General features: G+C 47.9%; 1 long non-coding RNA gene across 1 annotated transcript; it reads left to right on the forward strand.

The window, feature by feature from the left end:
- Nucleotides 1-3,310: 3,310 nt before the first annotated feature.
- Nucleotides 3,311-6,130, forward strand: LOC106727206. Its single transcript, XR_001363383.1, has 3 exons — nucleotides 3,311-3,347; nucleotides 4,987-5,057; nucleotides 6,058-6,130. It is a non-coding gene; the product is annotated as an uncharacterized LOC106727206 (long non-coding RNA).
- Nucleotides 6,131-11,208: the final 5,078 nt, after the last annotated feature.

Here is an 11,208-nt window from a genome sequence, read left to right on the forward strand (position 1 = left end):
GGCTGTGCACCTCAGAGGTGAATCTTCACTTCACACACTCCTAACATGGTGAGTCCAGCAACTTGTCAGCCTGTGAGCACAGAGCACAGAGGAGACCAGCACTGTGCTCCAGGCCCCTGAGGTAAACCCTTTCGTGGATGGCAGAACGGGAGCTAGATTGACCACTGGTCACTGCAGATCCTCTGGTTACTAATAATCACAGATCAAGTCAACATGAGCTGCAAGCCAGGGTCCAGCCCCCTTCCAAAGGGCAGTGTGTGTGGACAATAAGCATTAGGTCAAGGATCAGGGCAAAACGAACGGCCAAAAGCCCATGGGTCACTGAAATGAAACAGGAGATAAAAATAAAAGAGAAAACATCCTCAGGAGGGTGGGAAGGACAGTAGAAAAGAGGACAGTAGAGGGACTGACAGGTGCGTGCCACCCCCTCCCCACGGCTGTGTCGTCTGCTCTGTTGCAGCAGCTGCTGCCCAAGCGAAGAGTAAAACAGGTGTCCCTGCTGGCTTCTTACCACAGACCCGAGCAGTGAGCAGACTGCAGAGGGCGGCTCCCGGGCCACTCCGCATTCTTCCCAGCCAGCTGGGGACCCACCCTTCCAGGACAGGCCATTCAGGGTTTCAGAGCATCTACCGAGAGCCAAGGACTGTGGCCCTTGCAGAAATAGGACAGTAGAGCCAGCCAGTGACTAGTCAATGAGCGCCCCTCCTAACCTGCTGAGTATTAGAGTGAAATACAAAAAGTATCCCTCCCCTTTTCCTTGGGCAAAAAAGAGAGAAGCTCTGTAGCAGCTTCCCACCGGCAGGGCTGGTAGGACTGCAGGTTCCTTTTGGAGAGGGGGTGATGTATCATAAAACCGAGTTTAGTTTTAAGCCACCTCTGTCATGCCGCCTGTTGCTTCCAGAATTTGGCAGGTGGGCTCTCAGGCTACAGGAGGCCAGGGAGGGGAGGGACACATGTACAGTATGAAGTATGTATTCCTGTAAGGGCCAAACTTGGGCATCGTGGCTGTGGGCCGCCCCGCTGCTCCCTGTGCTGCTGTGATGACAGGGCGGTAGCTGGCCAACCGTGTGTGCTGGTTTCTTTTGGAAACCTACATGGTACAAACTGCTTTTCACATTTTATTCTGTCAAGGCCAGAGTCCCCCGAGAAGTACATTATAGGAGATCTCTGCAGTAGAAGTGAGATGTTGGGCTTATCTGCGACAAAAGGCACGGACAAAACTCTGTTGGACATCACCTTCCTCCTGGGGAAATCTGCTTGTGCACATGGAGTGAACTTCCCTGCTCCCAGCCCCACCCAGGTATTGTCTGCTCCCCCTGTCACTAGCCTCTCTGAGAGGCAAAGACTGCCCCCACGCCCCCCCCACACACAAGTGTCCAGGGTGGCTTTCAAGTGGGATAGTTTGATGGGGGCTCTGCAAAGTCTCAGTCTGCAGATGGTGTCCTGCTGAGGGCCGAGCTCCAGGCAGCTGTGGAGGACAGTCCCCCTCCTGGTACAGGGGAGACCTCTGCTGACACAGGTGGCACCTCTGCTGACATAGGTGGGACCTCTGCTGACACAGGCCTCTTGCCTGGGTAATGCATAAAGAGAGAAGGCCATCCATGGCTTCAGCTCCGCTACTTCTGGGCTCTCAAGCCACTGGCTGTCCTCTGCCACCTCTACACTCTCTCCTCTCCCTCTGGAGCCCCAAGTGTGGCCATTTCAAACCACAGCCCCCTACACCTCTCTGTGCTCTCCTGGAAGGTGCGGGGGAGCAAGATCTGCTGTCCCCACTGCCCTCAGCACCCACCCTGGTTTTCTTTTCAAGCTTTGTTGCTGCATAAACTCATAAGTAGGCTGCTCTGTGCCCCTTAGAACCTCAGCTTTTGATTCAAATAAAACCCCATTAATAACTGTTTCCAGATACAAGAACCAATTTAGGGGCAGAAACAAATAAAGCTGCAATTAACTCTTTCTTGCTCTTACTGTTTTTGAATACAATAATCCTAATTCTCCTTGGCAATGTGGACCCTACATACTCCAAAAAGTGTCAGGAAATGTAGAAGAAAAGCATAAAAAAATAAGATATAACATCTCATATTGCACCAAGTGAAATATCGATAGACTCTATCATAAAAGGAATAAATGATGTCCAATGGACAGAAAATAAATACTAGGAACGTTTAAAAAGCATGACTTCATTTTCAATAAAACAGATTAAAAATTCTTTTTTAGAACTTGTGTCACTGCCCATATTTGCAACCCAAATTAAAAAAAAGAGGAAGGTTGCTAATTAATTCCCTTGAGTTCTTATTTGAGTGGTCAGTTAACTTCACGAATTCATAAACTCAAAGCCACAGTTTAACTTCAGCCCACCTGTCGCACCCACCCCAGGTTGGGAGAGATGCTTTAAGCAAAGGTTACTACTGCTTTGATGCTTTGCATCTCAGTAGTCTTGGGCTCTAAGAAAATGTGGACTTGGACATGCTCATACTCACAAATGAATTACATTGGAAATTAATGTTAACCAATAGGATTCCCTTCATTCAACAATTCGATTTTGAGACCTGCTACATGTCCGTCTCTGTTCTTGCTGAAGGAGGTACTGTGGGGAGCAAAATCAAGTTCCTACCCTTTGGAGCTTATCATGGAGGAAACAGACCAAAGCAAAACAAAACTGATTGTCATTATAACTCCGAAGGAAATGAGTAGGGAAGAGGGTGAGTGAGAGGGCCAGCAAGAGGGCGCTATTTTGGAAGCATGGCCCAAGGAGAAAGGCCTCTCTGAGAAGAAGGCATTTTGAGTGAAGACAGGTGAGAAGGGCAGAGGTGCTGGTAGAAGAAACAGTTCAGGGTGTTTGAGGCACAGAAACAAACCGGCACATGGCTCGAGCCTAATAAAACAAGGGGAGAGAGAAGAGGAATGAGATTGGTGGGTAGGGAGGGATCAGAATAAGCCATGGAGAAGGTGAGACTTTTATTCCAATTTCAATAGAAAAGCATGCAAGGGATGTTAGCAGGGAAAGAATGTGATCTGACCTCTGGGTTAAATGTCAACAATTTCTAAACAGAGCCCTAACCATAACTACAGTTTATCATCCAGGAGATGATGATGCAGATCTCCAGATACCTGCTGGGGGCCTGCACATTATCTCAGTGGCTCAAGGGGCTCTCACAGCCTCAGCCTCTTGAAGTTTGAAAATTCTGCCTTTATCATCCAGGAGATGACAATGCAGATCTCCAGATACCTGCCGGGGGCCTGCACATTATCTCAGCGGCTCAAGGGGTTCTCACAGCCTCAGCCTCTTGAAGTTTGAAAATTCTGCATCAGCAGGGACCTGAGTTGATGCACATCCCAGAATATGCCAGGTAGGAATGCTCTTTTCTTTCACTTCTGGGTCAGGAACCAGCAGGACCTTCCTCTCTGACTATATCCAAGAAAGTCAATAGCTCCTGCCGCCAACCGAGATGATGAACTCCCCTCCCAGTTATAGAGGACTGTGACCTTGCCTTGATTACCACATTCCATGGGCTAGGTTTGCACAGAGAGAGCCAGACAGGGGAAGACAAGTCGATTGCCCTGTGTCAGACATCAGGCCTGGACAGACTGTTGTAATAAAACAGCACATACGGAATACAATGATTTCGATAGCTGGGCTTCAGGGGCATTCTCTTCCCTCTGCTTTTGGCTACCATCGGTGGCTTTTTTTTTTTATGGATTCTGACACTTAAATGAAAAATATCTACACTGGATTCTTACCTGATGACCTTGGGGTGGGGGTAGGAGTAAAAGGAAAGGAGATCAATTATATTTAATAGGAAATGGGCTGAAGATATATTTTTGTGGGTGGAGATCCTCTCTTTAAGGTTGACCACTTAAACTTTCCGGAGCTACCAATAGAGGTGACATGATTCCCGTGCCACAGCAAGGCCTCGTGGGTCTCCATAAAACATCATTTATATTGATGAGTTTTTTTTTCACACATGCCTTCCTTAGTCTCAGGCTTCAAAGAGGGCTCATTGGGGATACTTAGGAAGGGCCTTCTGCTGAACAGAAGCCCGAATCCCAGGTCTAATTAGTGATGCTGTTCTGCTTACGATGAGCTGACATGCCCTTTGCAGGACTCCGGGTTGGTAAAGCCCTCGGATCAAGATCAGCTTAAAGGTGGTTTTTCTCTGTGCACGCATGGAACACAACAGAGGAAGTGCTTCTCTCTAGGCGGCAGCGGGATTCTGTTTCTTCAAAGTGGGCGAAGATGTAGGCAACTGCCGTTTTTCACAATAAATATTAGCATTGCCTTGCACTTTCTAAACACAGATTTACTGGATAGGTTTGTGTGAATGTGTGCCTTTGGCAAAGTTCTTTTAAAAAGCACACACACACACAATAAAAACCTCTCAGCCAAGGCCAAGGAAACTAGTTCAGCTAAGAAAGAAACTGCTATAGGCTGCAACGTAACCCGTGAAATAATTGTATCTGGAGCCAGAAAACGCAATCATTGAAAAGGCTTCAGCAAGAACTGGGCTGGGACCAGGGCCCCAGTCAGCTGTGCTTTCATCTTCATAGCTTCCACTGCAGGGAAATGACCTTAAGATGACTTTCAAGCCCTAAATTTCTTTATGAAAGAAAATATTAGGGAGAAATAAGAAAATTGTAGACAGGACCTAAAAATCATCTAGAAGAGGACATTCTTCTGAGTTTACTTAGAAAGGAAATAATTAAATTCTTTTGAAATGACCTTTCATCTTAAAGTACCAAAAAGGGGACTTGGGGAGGGAGGAATTTTGAAATGACTTTAAGATGAAAATCTTAAAGTACCAAAAAGGGGACTTGGGGAGGGAGGAAGCAGAGACAGAGCACCCAGGGTCAGACCGCATCTCCACAGGCCAATTGCTGGAAACGGGTTAGATTGAAAGCTGGCATTGAATCAGGTCACCTTGGCACCTTGATCGGAGAGACCATCTACCAGGTGTGACTTGGCTCAATATCCAACTGTTACAACGGAAGGAAGAAAAGAGGAAGAAGTTGTTGTAGTGGCCTCTGTGGACTCGCATATGGACAAAGCACCTGATGAGCAGGTGGGTGTTAGGGATGGTCCCTGTGCCTTAGATCCTGCATTTGCCATCCTCAGACTCCCTTCTCTGCCTTCCTCTGTCCTGTTCTGTGTCCTAGGGGCAGACTGTCCACGCTCTTGGACGGCTGGGTGAGCCGGGAGAGCGAGAGGAGAGATGGCTGCTTGGGGACTCCTCTGCCTGTCCCTTCCCCTCCCCTTATCTCTGGCAGGCGGCATTCTGACAGGTCATGGCCTGCAGGGCTCCAGCTCTCAGTGGGCTCTGAAAACAAACCCCCTTCCCCTGGCCTTTCAGCCCTGGAGGTGCTAATGGCTTTTTGCTCCTGCTAATCGCTGGATGCTTCTGTTTGCTCCCTTCCCTCACCCACACCTCTCACAATAGCCCCTTCATAGCCTTCTGGTCACTTAAACCACTTGAGTGGCACTGTGTTTCCTGCCGGGACACTGGCCCACACAGTCCTGAGGACATTTTCACAGAAAAGACTACAACTCTATTCTGAGGCAGATGGCCGTGGTACAGCACTGGTGCCTCACTTAGTGTCACCGCCTTCGTGGGGAAATGATGTGACATGAGTACAGGACACAGAGTGGCTGCTCATTGTTCTCTTTAGGCAGGAGGCCCGTGGTTTTCATATGGGTGTTACAGGAGGTCTGGGCCAGAGCCACCGTAACATTCACATTGTGGGGGACCCCGCAGGAAGGTGCAGGGGCGCAGTGAATCGCTGCAGCTCGCTTTGCCATTGCTGTTGAGAGCTTATGACTCTAGAAATATCCTGCAGTTTATAAAGGAATGGAAACATTCGATCATTTGATTTTCTTCCTGGCTATGAGTCGGTAGGCAAGATAAGAGAAAGGCAATAGAGAGAAACAGGAGAGGAAGGTAATGGGGAAAGAAAATGGGGTTTGGGGCGGGGGGAAGAAAGAAAGTTACTACTAATTCTTTCTTAAATCTCAGCCAAGGCTAAATAAAGTCTTTTTTATAGAAAACTGAGTAATGTTGCTTGCAGGATTAATGCCAAGAGTTTTGCCTTGGGAAGGGGCCTGGCTACAGAGATACTTAATTTACAACCTGGCTCAGAGGCCTGTCCCGAGTGCCCCGTCTAAAACGTCCCTGGTCCTCCATGATCCTCTGCCCCACGACGCGTGTGAGTTTTCCTCATGGCACTAACACTACCTGTCATTACACGGAGAGGGACACACGTGTTGGTCTATGGTTGGCCCTGATGCCTGGCCTTGGGGCCCCATGCGGCCAGATGTGCCCTGTCCTCTCAGCAGGGCCAGGTGGAGGGCGGCCATGGAGACTAATGGGACGGACCTGGGGATCCAGATGAATGAGTGGGGGGTGACCCCAACGAACAACTGGGGTTACGTTTTGTCTCAGAAAGCCTGAAATGGGGACACTGGCTAATTCAAAAGCAAATCTCCACAAAGGACTCTCTGGAAACCCGATTCAGGGCTTGATTCCCATGTTGTTCGTGGCAGAGAACGAAGTGGTTCTTCTCCCTTCCTCGGTGCCGCGCCTCCTTCCTCTGCAATGAGAGAGAACGGCCTCCAGATGGGGAGCCGCACGTTGCCGGCAGATTTAGAAACACTCCCTGGCATTTGTACGGGTGATGCAGTTTGGTGCACACTGACAAGTGAGTAATCTTCCATCTTATCGCTTTAATTTCAGGCTGCAGAGATGCCCAGCTCTGTTGTTCAAAGAGTTTTATTAAAAATTTGTGAGGAGAGAAGAGAAGTCTCCGGGGGCCTGTCTGATTTCATTATTTCTGACAGAGCACACAGATGGAGCAGAGAGGGCCGGCCGGCCATGGCGCTGGTGATGCGGAGGCCTCTGGAGCCGCAGATACTGAATCCAGATGTTCCAGTGTGCTGGGGTCTCTCACGGAATCCGACCCGCAGTGTGCAACCTGGTGCAGATGTCGCAGTCCTTAAACCCCCGGCACTCTAGTCAGACGACGAACACCCACAGATCCCCTTCCTTTACTTTGTCCCCTTAGTGTAACTTCTACCGTGGCTCCTCTCACTGGCCAAAGTCCATTCTCTGGTAGTTTCCTCTGTAAGTCCAATTCCTCTGTAGCTTAGATGCCTAGCTCAAATCCAGCATTCTGCAGAGAGGGGGTGCTGCCATTTGAATTGCAATCCAGACAACATTTGAATTCACCCCCAAAGCATAATTACAGACTTCCCAAGATCCTGAAAGGCAGGGACTTGCCTGATGCCACCGACTAAAACACAAGGAGAGACTGGCTTGTATGGCCCATAAGAAGGAGCACTAAGTCACAGAAAGGTGGTCACACAGCCACACCAGCTGCCCTTTCCCACACAGATTGCCTGGTTGCCCAGAGAGGTCTCCCTGGTGAAAGATGCCCAGTAGCATTTTGGGAAGGTGTGGGGTGAAGAAAGGGGTGGGAGGGAGTGCACTGGCAACCAGGCCTCTGGACTCCAGCTCCAGCTCATACTCCGCTCCATCACAGGCTTTCTCAGCCCTAGAGAAAGCTGAATATTTCCCTAGTATCAACTGAGAGCTTTTTAAAAGTACTGGTGCCTGGGCCAAACCTCCAGAACAATTAAAATAGGATCAGATTAGAATCTCTGCCATCACCCCAAAGTTCTAGTGGAATGTGTAAGGTTATAAAAAGTTTGGGAGCAGCCCTGGTTGGTTTGGCTCAGAGGATAGAGTGTCGGCCTGCGGACTGAAGGGTCCCGGGTTCGATTCTGGTCAAGGGCACATGCCTGGGTTGCAGGCTCGATCCCCAGTAGGGGTGTGCAGGAGGCACCCTTTCAATGATTCTTTTTCATCATTGATGTTTCTCTCTCTCTCTCTCTCCCTCTCCCTCTCCCTTCCTCTCTGAAATCAATAAAAATATTTTTTTAAAAAGTTTTGGAGCAGAAACTGCAAAGCTAATGCAGAGGATGAGTGTCTTTGGTTCCCCTGGCCACACTCTCACTCTCAGAGGGTGGGGGTGGCATGGCCTAAACCAAAGGGATCACAGCCAGAGATGAAGGTCGAGCTAGGATGACACCAGAACCACCGGGAGGGCCAGCTCCACCCTCAGGCCCCAGCGCTCTGTCTGGATTCCAGATTCCAGATTCCATAGCTGCCTGGGGGTCTTCGGAAATTCCTGCCCAGGCTCCCAAGGTAGAGAAACTACCTGGTCTACATAAGGCCCCTAGCACCTGCCATTGATTCTTTGTTAAGATCACAGCCACCACCAAAGATTAAAGGATTCCTCCCTCCCTCTACCAATCCCTTCCACTTTATCTACAACTCTGTTGCTGCTTAACCTACTTAGGGTGATCACAGAGAACAGAGAGTAGCTTTTTTTTTTTTATTCAATCATTCCCAACTTAAGATGGTTTGATTTAGGATTTTTCAACTTTACAATGGTGTGATAGCGATATGCATTCAGTAGAAACCATCCTTGAAATTTTGAGTTTTGATATTTCCCTGGGTTGGTATGATATTCTCAATGCCGGAAAGCAGCAGTCAGCCAAGCATCACGAGGATAAACAACCAGTACCCACAGCACTGGCTGCCAGCACTTGTGGGATGTCATGTTTTGTGTTTTCCCATCATGTCTACAAAACCCCCATCTCTGTCTCCCAACTTCTGGTGGGAAGAGGAAGGCAATCACTCTTGAGATGAAACTCATGATAATTGCTCAGTTGTAGGCTAATGTCAGTGTCCTGAGCATGTGTAAGATAAGCTATGATGTTCTGTGAGTGCAGAACATTAAATGCATTTTCGATTTGCAATATTTGCAATTTACAGCGGTGTATCAGGATATAAACCCATATTATAAGCATTTTGTAAGTCATCGTAAGCAACATTGGTATGTTAGGGGTCATATTAGACTTGACAACATCAACATAAGACACTTCCAAACCTGTAGAAAATGTTTATAGGATTTTATTTGAACCAAACTGATGACAATTGGAGGAAAGCAAGATATCAAATGCTGCAGAGAGTGGCAGTTTTGCAGTTTGTTTATTTTATGCATTTGCGATTAAGGGGGGAATTAAGGAAGATTACACGAAGGTGGGAGCAAGCAAGGCAGGGATTGGATGACAGGATAGTTAAGGTGATATGCTCTCTTGAGGGTGTTTTTGCTTTTGAGGGGGTCTGAAAAGAGGCATTTCAAAGGTGTGGCAATCTAGATCCACAGAAACAATGCACAAGGCTGGCTTAAGGCAAAGAGAAACTTTTTACTAAAGAAGTTATAGGGTTGAGGCATGATTAGTCACCATGACCTGCCCAGTTAGGAATTTATGATCAGATCACCCTGTGAGGGTACTATACACCACAGCAATGATCCTGATTTTTATCCATAGCATCACTGTCCTAGCTAGTGGGGTTGTGAAGGGCACTCTCTGTACAGCTATACATGATGACCCCAAGGAGGCCGTAACTAGACAAGCATGCCACAGACACAACAGTGCAAATGACTGAATTAACATACACACACGTACACACATATACACACATACATGCACACACATACACACACAGAGTAGGTAAGCCATCATTATGGCAAAGAAAGGAAAATAGCACCAACAACTAAACCAGGAGAATGACCCATCTTAACTGAAGCAGCAGTAAAACAGTTGTATGAAAACTGTGATTTTAGTTACTTCTTTAGGCCTAGAAATCATGCTTCCCTTTGAAGAGTTGATGTGGCATTTAAATGATTCATTCAGGACTAGAGTTCAGGGTTCTGTGTCTCTGTAGGATGGTAATAGACACTAGATACATGTCCTAGTGCAGGGGTCCTCAAACTACGGCCTGCGGGCCACATGCAAATACAAATATTGTATTTGTTCCCGTTTTGTTTTTTTACTTCAAAATAAGATATGTGCAGTGTGCATAGGAATTAGTTCATAGTTTTTTTTTAAACTATAGTCCGGCCCTCCAATGGTCTGAGGGACAGTGAACTGGCCCCCTGTTTAACAAGTTTGAGGACCCCTGTCCTAGTGTCTAATTCTCAAGTTACATAATTAGTAACTGTACATCATGCAAGAAAAAAAGTCTTGCCACAACATAGCATCTCATAGGAGGCAAAGCTGAAGTTGTCCTGCAGATTTTTTTTTTAGTTCTCAGGCTTCTTTAGCCCCAAGTCATTATTATTTGTCTGTTTCTTTATCTGATATCATTACCACTAAGGGCCCGGTGCATGGACTCGTGTACTGGTGGGGTCCCTCAGCCTGGTCTGCAGGGATCAGGCCTGAAACCCGCAGTCTGACATCCTCTGAGGGGTCCCAGAGTGGGAGAGGGCACTCTGCAAAGTTGCTGTCACTCAGCAGCTCCTGTGTTGAGCATCTGCCCCGTGTTTGTCAGTGCGTGTCATAGCTACTGGCTGGTCAGCGGGTCACTTAGCCTTTTATATATATAGATTATTATTAGTGCTCACTGTCAAGAGGATGTTGCTCTAGACATTTGAAGGTTAGAGAGTGGGAGGGAGAAGGTGTGACATTGGCATCACCTCTACAAGAAAGCTCTCTGTATCTTCTGAGAAGCCTTTCAGAGAGGAGGGGCTTTCTTTCCGAGTTTTCATGAGACCCCCAGGCACATCACAATCCACTCTTTGGTGAATAACCCTGCAGTGGGCAGGACAGACCCAACGAGAGAAGAAAGCGAATGACGTTAGCTGGAAGGCACTGGGTCTGTAAGGGCGTACACCGACCAATTCCCTTGACATCTCCTTTTGGTCCTTCAGTTATGTAATGACTATTCCTCATCCACAGGCTCACTCTATCTTTTCCCAGAGCATGTGATCTCACAGCCCACTTAAGATTAGATTTCTAATCTTCCTGAACCATGGGTTTCAGCCCACTGACCACTTCAGAAGACCCACAGAGGTCTGCTCACCACAGGTCCTACTTAGGGACTGACTAGGGCAGCAACTGGAGCAGAGACGTCTTACAATTCTGTTTCCCCCAAATAGAGAGGCGTTCCTCCTCTGGTACAAGGCATCTCTGCAGAGCTGACCGCCGAGGCTGATCTATTGTTCTCTTAGGGGCATTTCATCTTCTCTCTGGAAAGTACCAAGGAGCTCCCCATCCGAGTGGTAGTGTCACCCCTGCTTTCCTTCTCCCCTCACTCCACACACACCCACATCTGCTGTCAGCCTGCTCCTGCTCGCTGCCGGCGGGGGGTG

The sequence above is a fragment of the Myotis brandtii genome, unplaced genomic scaffold (genome assembly GCF_000412655.1).
Source record: "Myotis brandtii unplaced genomic scaffold, ASM41265v1 scaffold389, whole genome shotgun sequence".
Taxonomy (NCBI): Eukaryota; Metazoa; Chordata; class Mammalia; order Chiroptera; family Vespertilionidae; genus Myotis; species Myotis brandtii.